Source organism: Piliocolobus tephrosceles, chromosome 8 (genome assembly GCF_002776525.5).
Source record: "Piliocolobus tephrosceles isolate RC106 chromosome 8, ASM277652v3, whole genome shotgun sequence".
In the NCBI taxonomy this organism is placed as follows: domain Eukaryota; kingdom Metazoa; phylum Chordata; class Mammalia; order Primates; family Cercopithecidae; genus Piliocolobus; species Piliocolobus tephrosceles.
Window position 1 is genome coordinate 86,933,026 of NC_045441.1, and position 15,704 is coordinate 86,948,729.

At 34.6% G+C, this 15,704-nt stretch overlaps 1 long non-coding RNA gene across 1 annotated transcript in view; it reads right to left on the reverse strand.

Annotated features, from left to right (window-relative positions):
* Nucleotides 1–15,704, reverse strand: part of LOC113220103 — a 76,618-nt gene that overhangs the window by 9,637 nt on the left and 51,277 nt on the right. The window contains exon 3 of the long non-coding RNA XR_003307047.1: nucleotides 5,959–6,067. This is a non-coding gene — a long non-coding RNA (uncharacterized LOC113220103). The remainder of the gene's footprint in view (nucleotides 1–5,958; nucleotides 6,068–15,704) is intronic.

Consider the following 15,704-nt stretch of genomic DNA (forward strand, 5'->3'; position numbering starts at 1 on the left):
ATATTTTCTCCTTGCTTTATTTTTTCTTTCTCTTTTAATAGCACAAAGAATTTTGATCACATACCTATATGTCAGCTTGATGACTTTTCTCTTGATTTCGACTTCAGGTCAGGCCAGTATGAAAATATAGGCCAGTATCAGGGAGGCAGAGACAGTTGCTTCTACACCTCTAGGCTGGACCCCAGTGGAATACACACACACACACACACACACACACACACACACACACACACACATATTTTAAAAAAGAAACTTTCAACATCAGTAATAATCAGATAGTAAAGAGAACAGTAAGTCATGTTTGGGAGGGCCGTGAATATCTGGCTCTTCATACTACTCTGGAGTTTCAGCCTCACTTCCGTTCTGTTTCCCATCTCCTTGCTCTGTCCACAAAAACTTAACGGCTGGCAAGAGAATTTGAGCTTTACACTTCCCATGTGATTGTCCAACTCCCAGTGGCCTTGGGATAAAAAATGAATTGGTTTTTAGACTAATATTAAAGACGAATTACTTTTCTCTTAGAAATTAAAAAGGACATGAAAGAAAGGAAAACTTTAAAAAGATAATATAGCACATGTTAAAATATTTCAAATAGTATCAAAAACTATAAAGTGAGAAGTGAGTTTTACTATATACTTCACACCCAAATTCTTGTTCCCCGACCATAGGCAATCATTGAAGTGCAGTACCCATTCCTAGAAATGGTGCATGCATATTATAGCACACGTATATCTGTCACAATGTGATACTATTGTAGATTCACCAGTGACTATAATAAAAATCGTAGAAAATACTAAATGTGATAATAAAATGAAGAAACTGTTACAGGATGGGGTCCCTATCCAGACCCCAAGAGAGGGTTCTTGGGCAAGGAAAGATTCAGGGTGAGTCCTCAGTGCAAAGTGAAAGCAAGTTTATTAAGAAAGTAAAGGAGTAAAAGAATGGTTACTCCGTAGACAAAGCAGCCCCGAGGGCTGCTGTTTGCCCATTTTTATGGTTATTTCTTGATTATACGCTAAACAAGGGGTGGATTACTCATGCCATAGTGCCGATGGGAGTGTAGCACTGAGTCTTCTTGCCATTCTGGATTTGGTGGGTTTTGACTGGCTCCTTCACTGCAAACTGTTTTATCGGCAAGGTCTTTAAGACCTGTATATTATGCTGACTTCCTATCTCATCTTGTGACTTAGAATGCCTTAACTGTCTGGAAATGCAGCCCAGGTAGGGTTCAGCCTCCTTTTACTCAGCTCCTGTTTAAGATGGAGTTGCTCTGGTTCACACGCCTCTGATAAAACTATTTATTTACACCCTGTGATTGGAATTCAAATTAGTACATTTTCTTTGGAAAATTATTTATCAGGATCTTCTAAAGCTAAATCTGTACATGCTCTGATAATTCAACAATTTCACTGCCAGCTATAGAACTAACAGCAGTGTGTACACCAGAATAAATGAATGATGTTGCTCACAGCAGCCCTATTTATAGTAGCCCACATCAAAATTTTCTGAATGGTTATCAAAAGCAGAATGAATAAGCAAATTGTTTTATATTCATACAATGGCATGTATAGAAATAAGAATGAAAAAAATTAACTGCCAGGATTTGCAGCAGTAGGAATAAGGATCACAAACATAATGTTGAATGAAAGAGATAAAACACAAGAAAGAATGTTGTTCATATGGTTCAATTTACATGAAGTACGAAAAGAGACAACACTAATTTATGTTGTTAGAAGTCAGGAGAGTGGTTGCCACTCAGAGTTAATAGTGACTGGGAAGTTTCTTGGGCTGGTAATCATCTATTTGCAGATCTAGGTGAATTTAGTTTGTGAAAGTACATTAACTGGTGTTTATACTTTTCTGTATATGTATTATACTTCAAAAATAGTTAAATGATAACACAATAGTGAAAGCAGTCCACATAATCATGAATAATCATATATTTAATAAACAGTTAAATGAGGTAAAGTTCTATTTACTGATACAAATATTACTCTAAAGGAGTGCTAGTTTTAAAAAATAGAATAATAAATACAATATCATAGCATACATAATTCAATTTTAAATGTACATAGATGCATACATTTTTAAAAAATCTTTTTGTGATATACAATGAACTGATAAAAGTGGTTATACCTCAAGAGAAATAATGTTGGTAATAAATTAAGATGATACCTTCCTCTACTCTCAAAACTTATTTTTTGGTAAAATGTTTATATATATGTTATATCATAAATATCCAATTATACATGGATATAGACATTACATATCTCATATGTTTTCAATTAAAACATGAAACTAGCCAAAAGATAGAAGCAGCCCAAATGTCCATCAATGGTTGAATGAATAAACAAAACATGGCATATACATAAAATTGAATTTTATTCAGTCCTAAAAGAAAGGAAATCCTGTCACATGTTGCAATATGGATGAACCTTGAGGACATTATACTAAGTTTAATAAATCAGTCATTAAAAGACAAATACTGTATGATTCCACTTATATGAGATATCTAACATAGTCAAATTCATGGAAACAAAAAGTAGAATGGTGGTTATCAGAGCTTGAGAGAAAAGGAGAATTATTGTTTAATGGGTATAAAGTTTCAGATTTGCAATAGGAATGAGTTCTGGAGATCTTGTTCATAACAATGTGAATATACTCAACACTACAGAACCACACACTTAGAAATGGTTAAAATTGTAAACTTTATGTAATGTGGTTTTCACAACAATAAAATGTATAATTAAATTAAACATGCTAAGTTCCAGAACAAGAAAAAAATAATAGAATTATATACTCTTTTCTTTAAGAATGTTAAATATTGGCCCCCACTCTCTTCTGGCTTGTAGAGTTTCTGCCGAGAGATCTGCTGTTAGTCTGATGGGCTTCCCTTTGTGGGTAACCCGACCTTTCTCTCTGGCTGCCCTTAAGATTTTTCCCTTCATTTCAACTTTGGTGAATCCAGCAATTATGTGTCTTGGAGTTGCTCTTCTCGAGGAGTATCTTTGTGGCGTTTTCTGTATTTCCTGAATTTGAATGTTGGCCTGCCCTACTAGGTTGGGGAAGTTCTCCTGGATGATATCCTGAAGAGTGTTTTCCAACTTGGTTCCATTTTCCCCCTCACTTTCAGGCACCCCAATCAGACGTAGATTTGGTCTTTTTACATAATCCCATACTTCTTGCAGGCTTTGTTCATTTCTTTTTCTTCTTTTTTCTTTTGGTTTCTCTTCTTGCTTCGTTTCATTCATTTGATCCTCAATCGCTAATACTCTTTCTTCCAGTTGATCGAGTCAGTTACTGAAGCTTGTACATTTGTCACGTATTTCTCGTGTCATGGTTTTCATCTCTGTCATTTCGTTTATGACCTTCTCTGCATTAATTATTCTAGCTGTCAATTCTTCCACTCTTTTTTCAAGATTTTTAGTTTCTTTGCGCTGGGTACGTAATTCCTCCTTTAGCTCTGAGAAATTTGATGGACTGAAGTCTTCTTCTCTCATCTCATCAAAGTCATTCTCTGACCAGCTTTGATCCGTTGCTGGCGATGGGCTGTGCTCCTTTGCAGGGGGAGATGCGCTCTTATTTTTTGAATTTCCAGCTTTTCTGCCCTGCTTTTTCCCCATCTTTGTGGTTTTATCTGCCTCTGGTCTTTGATGATGGTGACGTACTGATGGGGTTTTGGTATAGGTGTCCTTCCTGTTTGATAGTTTTCCTTCTAACAGTCAGGACCCTCAGCTGCAGGTCTGTTGGAGATTGCTTGAGGTCCACTCCAGACCCTGTTTGCCTGGGTATCAGCAGCAGAGGTTGCAGAAGATAGAATATGCTGAACAGCGAGTGTACCTGTCTGATTCTTACTTTGGAAGCTTTCTCTCAGGAGTGTACTCCACCATGTGAGGTGTGAGGTGTCAGACTGCCCCTAGTGGGGGATGTCTCCCAGTTAGGCTACTCAGGGGTCAGGGACCCACTTGAGCAGGCAGTCTGTCCCTTCTCAGATCTCAGCCTCTGTGTTGGGAGATCCACTGCTCTCTTCAAAGCTGTCACACAGAGTCGTTTGTGTCTGCAGAGGTTTCTGCTGCTTTTTTTGTTGTTGTTGTTTAGCTGTGCCCTGTCCCCAGAGGTGGAGTCTACAGAGACAGGCAGGTTTCCTTGAGCTGCTGTGAGCTCCACCCAGTTCGAGCTTCCCAGCGGCTTTGTTTACCTACTTAAGCCTCAGCAATGGCGGGTGCCCCTCCCCCAGCCTCGCTGCTGCCTTGGGGTTAGATCATTGTTGTAAAGTCTTGTTTTATTCCCCTAACATGTCTTGGGACTTGCTCACATTAGTTCATGTAAAGCTGCCTCAGATTTAAAAAAAAAATTGTTGTAGAATATTCCATTGCACATGAGTATGACTAATAATGTGAGTATAATATAAAGAAATTCTTTACAGTATATTCTTCATGAGAAATTCTGCTTCTAAATGAAATAAAAAGTAAGGAAATTCACATTGAATTTAACTGAGGAAACAGTTTCCTCAATTTCGCTGTTAAGACCGTCATTCACTATATTTTTATCTGGTAACATTGTTTTCTCCAGTCTGAGGAGAGCAGAGAATTATGATCAGACTCTATTTATGGGCATGCTAGATTGATTTATGTTTTGTTTTGTAACTTGGAAGTACAACAAGAAATTAGCAATACCAAGATTACATTTATCTGGAATATATACATATGTGTGTGTGTGTGTGTGTGTGTGTGTATAAATCAATAACTGTTTCTCAGTTACCTTTACATTAATAGGTCACAGTTTTTTATTTGAAAAATGAAGAAATTGTTGATAATCAATTCAAGGTATTTGACCCTCAGTTCTAGTGCTATACCTTCTTCCAGGTGGTTCAGACTAAATTCCTTTTCAGTGGCAATACCAGCTGACTTGAGGAAAGAGGTTTGGACATTGTGTTGGTTTTACAATTCTCATAGTCTTGTTATCCAGCTACAATTGGACATAGTAGGCATTCAACAATGTCTTTGTTGTTGATGGTTGCAATTATAACTTTATTTCCGTCTTCACAATAAGACAAATGGAAAGTATAATATTAGAATAATTAAATTATAAGATATTTTACTAAAAGTACAAGAGTAGTAGTATTAACAGCAATCACGGTAACAATGTGTTTTAATTTTCTATGCCAGAGATTGTTTTTGGTCTTTATATATGTTATTTCTAAATACTTAAAAAAGAGACTTACAGAATAGAGTTGTATTTTTAAACAAACAATTAGGATTCAGAGATTTGAAGTGAGTTATCTAAGAATACAGAAAGTAGCAGAAATGCAAGTCCAGATCTCTCTGGCTTCTGTTCTTTCTCACCATTACATCCTGTCGCTATAGGAAAATATAAGGCTATACTTCCTAATGCTATCTTCCTAAGTAATACCTAATCTAAATAAACTTCTGATGGTTTTCTATACTAATAAGAGAAAACTCCATCAATCTAGTGTAGAAGTAGTCTTTCAATTCAATATTTAGCTATTCAGTAAGAAACTTAACATTTTATTTTTAAAATTTAAAACATACTTAGAATTCTAACTTAGTTGAAACTATACATTAGAAACTGAATGACCCAATCTCCGGTCACAAAGATCATGTAAAGTTGAACTTTGAGTCAAGCTTGTTTGCTTACCAAATTTGGTATATGTTAAGTGGCATGTAGCTCCCATAAATATAGAGAGCAGAAAAGGTCTTCACCACATCTGAGTTTGGGTAACACTTCATTTCACCAAACACAAATATAATATAGCTTTTCTATTCTATATTTATGGGGCAGGTGTTCACCATATAATAATAAGTTTACTAAAGTAATGTCAACTGGCAAAGTATACCCCACAAACAATACTGGTAAATACAGTAGATTCATGGGGAAACTGTGCTGTTTATTTCTGTTTTCCAAATGGGAGGAAAAGTTATAGTACATGGCAATTACCTTGAGGGTTTCTGCTTCACGAAAGTTGGCTTTCAATTTCATTACCATAATTCTGCAGAACGCAGTCAGTTGCGGTCACAGTCTCTGCCAGCCCACCTTCAAACTCTCCCTGCCAATCAGAGCAGAACATCCTGTTGTGGGAGTGGAGTAGTTAAAAGTTTCATGGTATATCTTTCAGAAAAAGAATAAACTAGCATTATAATTGAGGTCATTGCCAAAACATAGTATTCTCATGAAAAGATGTGATAGGATTAAGCTGTCATTAATGCTTCTTAGCCAGGATGGGTGAAAATCTTTCCAAAACAGAACTTGTCAACTTAACTGGAATTAACTGAGGTTTTTATAAATAAGTCACCTCAAAACAGTGGATATTTACTGTTTTTTGTAACAAGTGCAAGATGCTTTCTTACTATTTTACAGACCGTAATATATAATATTGTCACTTAATTTTTGCATAATTTAATTATAAATCCACTTGACAAATTAATATTAAGCACTTAATTTATTTATTTATGTATTTATTTATTTTTATTATTATACTTTAAGTTCTAGGGTACATGTGCACAACGTGCAGGTTTGTTACATATGTATACCTGTGCCATGTTGGTGTGCTGCACCCATCAACTCATCAGCACCCATCAACATGTCATTTACATCAGTTACTCCCAATGTAACTGATGTTACATACATCATATAACTCCCAATGCAATCCCTCCTCCCTTCCCCCTCCCCATGATAGGCCCAGGTGAGTGATGTTCCCCTTCCCGAGTCCAAGTGATCTCATTGTTCAGTTCCCACCTGTGAGTGAGAACATGCAGTAAGCACCTAATTTAAAGGAACCAAATTCTGTGTTGATAAACTACTGGCTCTGTGTCTTAATTATTCCCTTGCACTCTTTTGTAGAATTGCTATACGTGAAACATAATAGAATTTAAATAATAATTTTTGTTCATTCATTTATCTGTTATTGAGTACTAAACAATGTTCTATGTGTAATGGGTGATTAAGTACTAACCAAAATTCTATGTTCTACGTGTAATAGAGAGAAATAAGGAAAATAAACTGAAAATGAAGTGACTACTATAACAAAGGCATATGTGGGTGTTATTGAGTTACAAAGGAAAAAAAATTCTTTCTGACAAGATCAGGAGATGACTTCCTATAGAAAAATGCAAAGTTAAACAAGACTGTCATTTAAATTACTTAAACTTGATTCCCCTTGGGGAATTTCTACTTAATAATTTTCTTTCTATTTTGGAACAGGTCAGCAAAACTGCTCAGACTACTAAAGGAGCATATTTGTGGGCATGTCTGACTTGTATGAAGATGTGCACATGTAAATGTAGATATTCAGATCTAAACTAGATAAATGTATTTGTCCAATGCTATAATTCTGAAAGATAAGCCTAACAGAAAAGCCATCTTAACATAAAAGTATATCTAATTCTTTATGACTTTGAATTTGTTGCATTTAATATTCATTACAAATATTATGCAATTTGGTTTCTGAAATTAATATATACAAATATTTTATATTTTCTAGTTTCTTCGTAGAATGACAGTAATGCAAAATAAATGCCAAAACCTACTCTTGTCATGTGCACCAGAAAGGAAGAAAATTCACCGACTAGCATGGGTCACTTACTTCCCCACGGTAGGGGAAATAATAAAGACAAACAATGTTTTGATTTTTTATTTGATGTGATAGTAAATCTACTATGACTTTTGGTAACAGCTGTGAGTAGGTGTTTAAAATAATATTTCTTTCCTGTTTCTTTTGGTGACATAAGTCACTTTGATTCTTTCTCTTTGACATCAATATGAAGGAAAATGTTAGTCTAAATGCTCCATGATGCCTGAAAATGTCCACTGTTTTGTGTATTTTCTAGAGAATTAAAGTTAAATTTTATTAGGATGTAGTTTTTTTTTTTTTTTTTTTTTTGGTAATTTAAACATTTGCATTACTTAGTAATCAGCTACCGTGCTAATAGATAACATGGCATATTAACCTAAACTGGTTTTCCACCTGAACATTGTATACCTGGTAGTATGTTTAAAAGATGAGTAAGCATCCAATTAGGAAACAATTTATGCAGCTGATATAATGAAGCACTAGATTTGCGAGTTGGCTTTCTCAAATCTATTTCCTTAGGAAGCTTTCATATGTCACACTTAGAGTGCTAATGGAAATAAAGATTAAGCAATAATAATGATAATAATACTACTCCATTGGAACATCGCTATCCCAGTTGTTGTGATGGTGGTGGTGATAATGGTGGTGGTGGTTTGAGCTCTCCCTCTCTCCCTATCTTTATCCTTCTCTATCTTATTTTCCTTCTGCTTCCTCTTTTTTGCACCTTTTTTTCCTCTTTTGTCCTTCTTTTAGTTACAATTTTATCAGACTTATTAAATAGAGTCACAGATAAGTTTTAAAACATTCACTATCAGGAAATTGTTTAGAAGCACACTTCCATATTTACTGTCTCATATATGCATGACACTGCTATAATATTATGGGGAGCAATTGAGGTCATGTCTGGAATCATCTGATGATGTCCCGGGACTAATATAACATAAGTTCCATTGTTATTCTGATTGCTTGTCATTCTATGACTATGTATATCTACTCAGATATACTATTCCTTAAAATATTATAAACTAAGATTTTTAACTTAACAGATTTTTAACTGATATGCTTCAATTCTTCTATTGATTAGAATCCTAAATAATGAAAAGATAACTAATATCAAAATAGTTAAAGTCATTATATACAATATATGTTGTTATAAGTGTTATACTTTGTGTTAAAACCATTGTTGAAAATTTAGGCTAGTTCTACCTATTCTTTGGTTTCACAATGATGACAAAATAAACCTTAAAATCTGTTAAGAGTGGTGCAGGTATTCATAGGAGACTGTAGAATTGCCAGTAAAATTATTTATCTATGTCCGTTATCTATCTATCTATCTATCTATCTATCTATCTATCTATCTATCTATCTATCTATCTGTCTGTCTCCCTCATCTCCTGTCTTCACCACAGCTGATAGTATGGGTTTTTCAAAAGTTATGATGTTTGGGAAAAGCAGACACCAAGTCTATTGTCAAGTTTTTACTTGGTCTAAATTCAAAATCTATGAGAATAGACATTCTTGGTTACACAAGATTCAGAGTCAGACAAACAAAATTAAAATGACATACTCTCTAGTTTTCAATCTAATCCATAGCATTTTTCTAGGAATAAAATAAAATCTTCCCAGGCAAACTTTGTTTACAGGTGGAATAACTGCTTCGAGTAGTTTCCTCCCTATAATGTATCGTTTGCATGCATGCTTCTAATAAACATTCATTTAGTAGTTTATCTGAACTGTCAGGGGATTCCGTAAAATTCTGTTGAGCATAAAATAATTGAGTTTGCCTTTCTCATATACTGAAAAAATGTTTTGAATTCAGAGAGAGGGAAACAACTCACATAAGATTACTATAGTAAATTTTTTCCAATAGTGTTTATTCTGAGCAGACAGTGGAAGGTACTTGAAAAACAAATGAGTCTGACTAAACTTCTATGCCGCAGTAGCGAGCAATGTAAGTTGTTTTTAGAATAGCGAAAGCATGGAGACAGATGCCGCTTTATTTTCTGAGTTAACTCACTTTCAGTGACATGAAAGGAAACTGCGGGATGGTGACTAACACAAGTGGAAAGAGTGGAAATGCTCAAGAAAACCAAAATAGAGTTGGTGTTTAAGACATTTCCTTAATTGTTGCTTCTTGACTTAACTCCCCCTCTCTTTTCCATCACACATCTTTAAATTGCCTTGACTTTAGTTTTTGAAAGATTTGCTACAGCAATGATTATTTTATATGCAGCAAACACAATTTTAAAGAGTGTGGTTCTAATTGGAAATACTAAAGTAAGGGTCTATGAGAAATCAAACCAAGTATGTTAATAGAACATAAAATCAAAAGTATAAATTTTTTAAGTCTGCTCATTCATTTTTTAAACTACAGATGTAACTGTTACAGATGTTATAGTTTTATTTCTTGCCTATTTTCTTCAAGTTTTATTTTACTTCTTACCTCTTTTTTACTCTAATAGTTTCTCCAGCAGTGATGCCTCATAGAACGTTCTGCAATAAAGGGAATTTTTTTATAAGTTTCACTCTCCCATATGACAGCCTCTAGCTATGAGGTAGTGAGTACTCATTTGAAATATGACTAAGAGAAAAATTAAAGAATATGAATGAAACATCCCTCTTGATGCTTCCAGTTATTACCATTCTTTTACCCTTCCTCTTCCCCTTTCAGTTTATTTTTCTTCTTTGACTTACTTCCCTTAAAGTCTACACATCTCCCTCAGACATCTCCTTTATACTCAAAGATCTATTTATTGATTACTGATATTGAACCTCAAGACTCTAGTACCATACATTCAGTGATTTACTCAGCATGTATTTATTAAACAATTAGTAGGTTTTAGCACTATACAGACCTAATCTAAAGGAGAGAACTAATGTTGCTAAAATAATTACAGGTATCATTAATATTTCAGGAAATGCATTTTTACCTAATGGAAAATTTTGTGAGGATATCCCACAAATCCACGTAATGTAGCATGTGCATATATGGGAGTCATTTACAATTTTTAGGTAATTAGATTTTTCCTAAAGCTATATTATATAATCCCCAGTTGTGTCATAGAATTCTTTGTTCTGGGAAAAATTATGTAATAGGCAAAAACAACAGCAATAGCAATTACGAAATCACCTTAACCTGAAATCATATACTAAGTCTTCTGTGTTAATGTAAACTGTTAAATTGCTTATCTGGGCTTTTGCCCTTTAGAGACAGTGTGGGGATGGACAGGGAGGGCAAGAAATAGCCGTTTGCTCTTTGAAATGAGAGAACAATATACAAAACTCAACTGTACTTGAGGGTGTGGTGTTGCTGTTGTGGTTATAGCTTGACTGCTTAACAAGGGAGTTTTTGTACAGTTTGGAAAGAACAAGAATATAACTTTCAGAATATGAGCTGCAGAAAGTAAATATGAGACAAACACCTTCCCCTTCCCCAACTTTGTATTATTAAAAAAATCCCCCTCTATAGAGAACTTTTTAAAGATGCAATGACTAGCTCTAAACCCTTCACCTAGCTTCATCAGTGTTTCTGTCCTCCACCATTGCTCTGTCTCTCTTTCTCTCTGCATATAATTTTTAACGATTTGAAAAGTAGATTGCAGATACAATAATTTCTCATAAATACATCAGCAAACACCTTATAAAAGAAAGACATTATCCAGCATAACCACAATATCATTATCAGACATAAAATACATGTTAACAATAATTTTATAAGATTATTGAGTGTTCAGTCCACAATCATATGTTCCCAATTGTCCTAGAAGTAACTTTTAGGTTTGTTTCCTGATATAGGATCCAATGAGGTTTCATCATGGCATTTAATTGTTATGACTATTTAGTCTATTTTAATCTACAAGAATTTCCCCTAACACATGCCTTTTGTGTCTTATTTTTAAATACTTTATTGTTTTTTATTATTGTTTTACATTTTGTTTTGAAGAGTCAGGTCATTTTTATTGGAGAACATTCTGCTGTCTGAATTTGCATTATTTTATTTCATCATAATTACCTTCAGGGAAAATCTGTCGTTTAGCAATGACAGCTCATGGATAATGCTGTGCACTCTACAGCATCACACGTAGGAGGTACATAATATCAGGCTGCTCCACTGTGTGCTTAACTGCTGGATCACTTGGGTATGAGTAGTGATTGTCATATCTCTTCCTTGTAATTTTTTCCTCTGTAATTATCTATTAATCTGTGGGTAATAATTTACAACTGATGCAAAAAGTTTCTCTTCCTCAATGATTCTTAACCCAATGGTTTAAACATCTATTTATAGTAATTGCCTAAAGGAGATTTTACATTGGGAGATATAAACTCATTAGTTCTCGCATTTCATCTAATTTCATCATTTATTCTATGCTCTATTGGTAGTCTTCTGTAAAAGGAGACTTTTCCTTTTTGTTTTTTATGTTTTGTGTTTTTGGACTCACAGTTTTAGGAGATTATAATCAAATGTTGTCATTATTCTAGGAGATTCTCAAATTAACCTGAATTGAAGGGGCCCCTTTAGGTCAGTGTTGCCCCCTCCCTTTTACTTCATGAGTCTTTTAGTATTTTTTTTGCTTCTGGCATAATAGATATTAATTACTTATAATCAGCAATTGTACTTAGAAACGAATATCTGGTCATTTGGTGTCTCATTGCTACTAGGTTATTATTGTTTTTAGACCTTCATAGCAGACAGACACAGGAAATATCTTTTGGTGTTTTTAATCAAGAATTCAAACTAATATTTCTAATAAAATTTTAACATTAACAGGATTTTTTTACCTTGTATTTTATATTGGTACCTCTTTTTCTCTTAGTAAAACTATGCATGTATGTATGTATGTATGTATGTATGTATGTATGTATGTATTTAGACGAGGTCTCACTCTGCCACCCAGGCTGGCATGCAGTGGCATGATCATAGCTCACTGCAGCCTCAAGTTAGTAGGCTCAAGCAATCCTCCTGCCTTAGACTCCCAAATAACCAGGACTACAGGCTTGTGCTACCAGGCCCACCTAATTTTTAAACATTTTTGTAGGGATGGTGCCTCACTATGTTGCTCAGGCTGACCTCAAGCAATCCTTCTTCCTTTGCCTGCCAAAGCACTGGGATTACAGGCATGTCTTCTTTTAATAAAATTAATGTATTAATTTATTGGCTTTATTCTACAGTACCCATAAAATAACATCATAAATAGGGATACTGCCACTAATAGTAATAATTATAGACTCAGTTATTAGATAGCTTTAGATTTTTAATTTTATTTAGATTTTTAACTATATTAAAAGTTTTACTCAAGGAAATCTTCCTTTCACTATATTTAGCTCCACCCGTTCCCTCCCATCCATTTTATATAATCATTTTTATTACCTTTTGCTTTATCTTTTCCCTAGTTCTTTTTGGGGGAAAATCTATCTTCTTTTTGCACAAATGATACCATATTAAAGTATTAAATGCAGTTTTTGACCTTCCTTTTTTCCATAAAATTATAATCTAGAAATTACTCCTCTATCAATTTATACGGATTTTTCTCATTCTTTCTAACGGCTACTTAGTATTTCTTTTTTTTTTTTTTATGATGCTTTATTAAAGCAGTTTCTTATAGATGAGAATTTAAGTTTTGAAATTTTGCTATTACAAAATAGCATCATAAAAAATAACATTTGCATATGTGTTTTGAGTGCCCCCAGCTAACCTGGGGTTCCAGTACCAGAGCACCAGGTAACCTTGCCCTAAAGGAAAAGGACTGGGGCTGGATATGGGTGTTTACAGTACGCCTTTCATAGGATATTTATTTCTTTTACTCGGAGGATGGCTTAATGTCTAGTTGTCCAACTCGTGATGATGGTGTGGGGTTGGGGTGTCTGTCACATGGGAAACTTCTTTATACTGGCAGATACCCATGTTTCTCTTGTCTGACCTGTGTCCAGATTATGACTAACCATTGCTCTGGCACTGAAAGCTTGACTTCGTGCTCTCGCCTGCATTTCCAGGAAAAAACCCAGCCTGGGGAAGCTCCTGGTTTTTCAGATGGAAGGCGCAAATTTAATATACTACCGCAATAAGAAACAAATCCAAAGATCTTCACTTACAGATCCTGGGCAGCGAGACACAATGAGTCAAGAGGGCAGTCCTCTCCCCAGGTCATAAGAGGCAGGAATGAAGAGTCAGACAGAGAGGGAGGAGAGCACATGGCAACTAGCAGTATATGTAAGGGAATACGGTGTGGATCACCTTACATTCCCAGGCTAAGCCTGACTGTCCTTTTAGAAGAAGCGGGAGAAATGGATCTAAGTCCTTTGGCCAGGTTGAGCCATATAAGTGTGGTGTAGAACTGGAAGTTGTGTCAAGAATGACTGAGCCCTGCTTCTGGTATCAGAAAGTTTAACTTGTATTCAAAATGAATGCTGAGGCAACACACAATTATAACAATTCACCATAATATGTTGTTTTGTATTCTGGAAGGTCTATTGTCAGGGTGGATTTCTAAAAATGAGATTATAGATGAAAGGGAACTTTCCTTGACAGAGATTGACCATTTTGTAAGACATGAGAGTACCTGCTTTCCAAAAGCCACAGCTACAGAATAAACTGTAAAACTTTTGAAATTTTCCAGTTTCCCAGTAATAGTAATCTCTGCCGTTTTTATAAAGAAAAATACGGTGCAAATTTTCATGTAATTTATATATATTTATTTTTTCTGTGTAAATTCTATCCACATATTTTACCCATTTTATATATATATATATTTTTAATCTTTTATTTCTTAAGATGTACAGCTTTTTACATATTAGAGAGATTAGCTAAAGGGTTCTTTTGTGAGACACTATATAAGGTTTGTTTTTCTTTTTTTGCCTCAAATGATACAGAAGTTACTGTTATCAGAACATGCCTCTGCTCTATTGTAGGGCAACTAATCATCTTTTCAGGTCCAATAAAAACCCATGTCCTGGCTGCATCCTTCCCTGAGCACTTCTTCCCTGCTTTTTCACTAGAAGTGAAGAATGATTTATTCCTTCCATCAATCAAGGATGAAAGAAGAAGTGAGACAGGTTCTTGTGAACATCAGGAAATACAGTTTCTCTGTGAGCTGTGGGTTTAGAGAGAAAGGGTTTGGAGGAAATGATTGCCACCTAATATAGAAATATAGAAATATAGAAGACATTGATGGAGACTCATGAACTCTATTCTCCTTGCTTTCCATGTGGTTGTTGGAAGTCTCTGGTTAATGGTCCTTGCATCTCCTGCACAGCTGGAGCATACTGCTGTCTGACATTTAAGACCAACCTCTTTACACGTACCAAAGTCCCTCTCTAAACTCTATGAACCACAGCAATGGAAAGGAAATGACAGATTGAAAAACTGTGTGGAAGTTACAATTTTAGGCTATGATGATTGATTCCTTTGGACTAGGATCTGTTAAAATTCAGGAAAACATTTTTTAACCATGGTACTCATCAGAATCCCTCAGAGAGCTTCTTCAAACTTAACTTTCCAAGGCCCCACCCTACTCCTCGTGACTCAGAAGTTCTGTGACTATATCCAAGGCTATTGATGGAGTTGAGGATGTGGTGTAAAATGGTACCTGGAAGTGTTCTGATAATGAGCATGTTTTTATAGATATATAGGTCATTCAAGTATATTTATTTTTATAGTATTTTTTAAAATATAAAATTGCCTATTTTAAAGGATCCTTTATACATTCTGATGGTAACCTCTATTATCAGCTATCTGTGTGACAGATAACTTTCTCATGTTATAGCCTTGACTTTTTAAATGTATTTAATTTGTCTTTCAATTTGGTTTCTAAAATGTTTAATATAGTTAAATATATCAATCTCAACTTTTGTGTTTTTTGTACACCTTCTTTAAAGAACATTTCCCTGGCCTAAAACCATAATCTCTATTGTTTTCAAAATTAAAAAAAAAAAAAAAAAAAAAACTTTCAATTTTTACATTTCAGTCTTAAATCCACCTAGAACTGATTATTTGCTTAATAGTATGAAGCAGAAATCTAATTGTGTTATTTTCCACACATATAAACAGTTTCCCAATGAATTTGCTAGCAATTATAGTACTCTTCCAAGAAGTTCTGCCTGTGATGGAAAAAAAAAA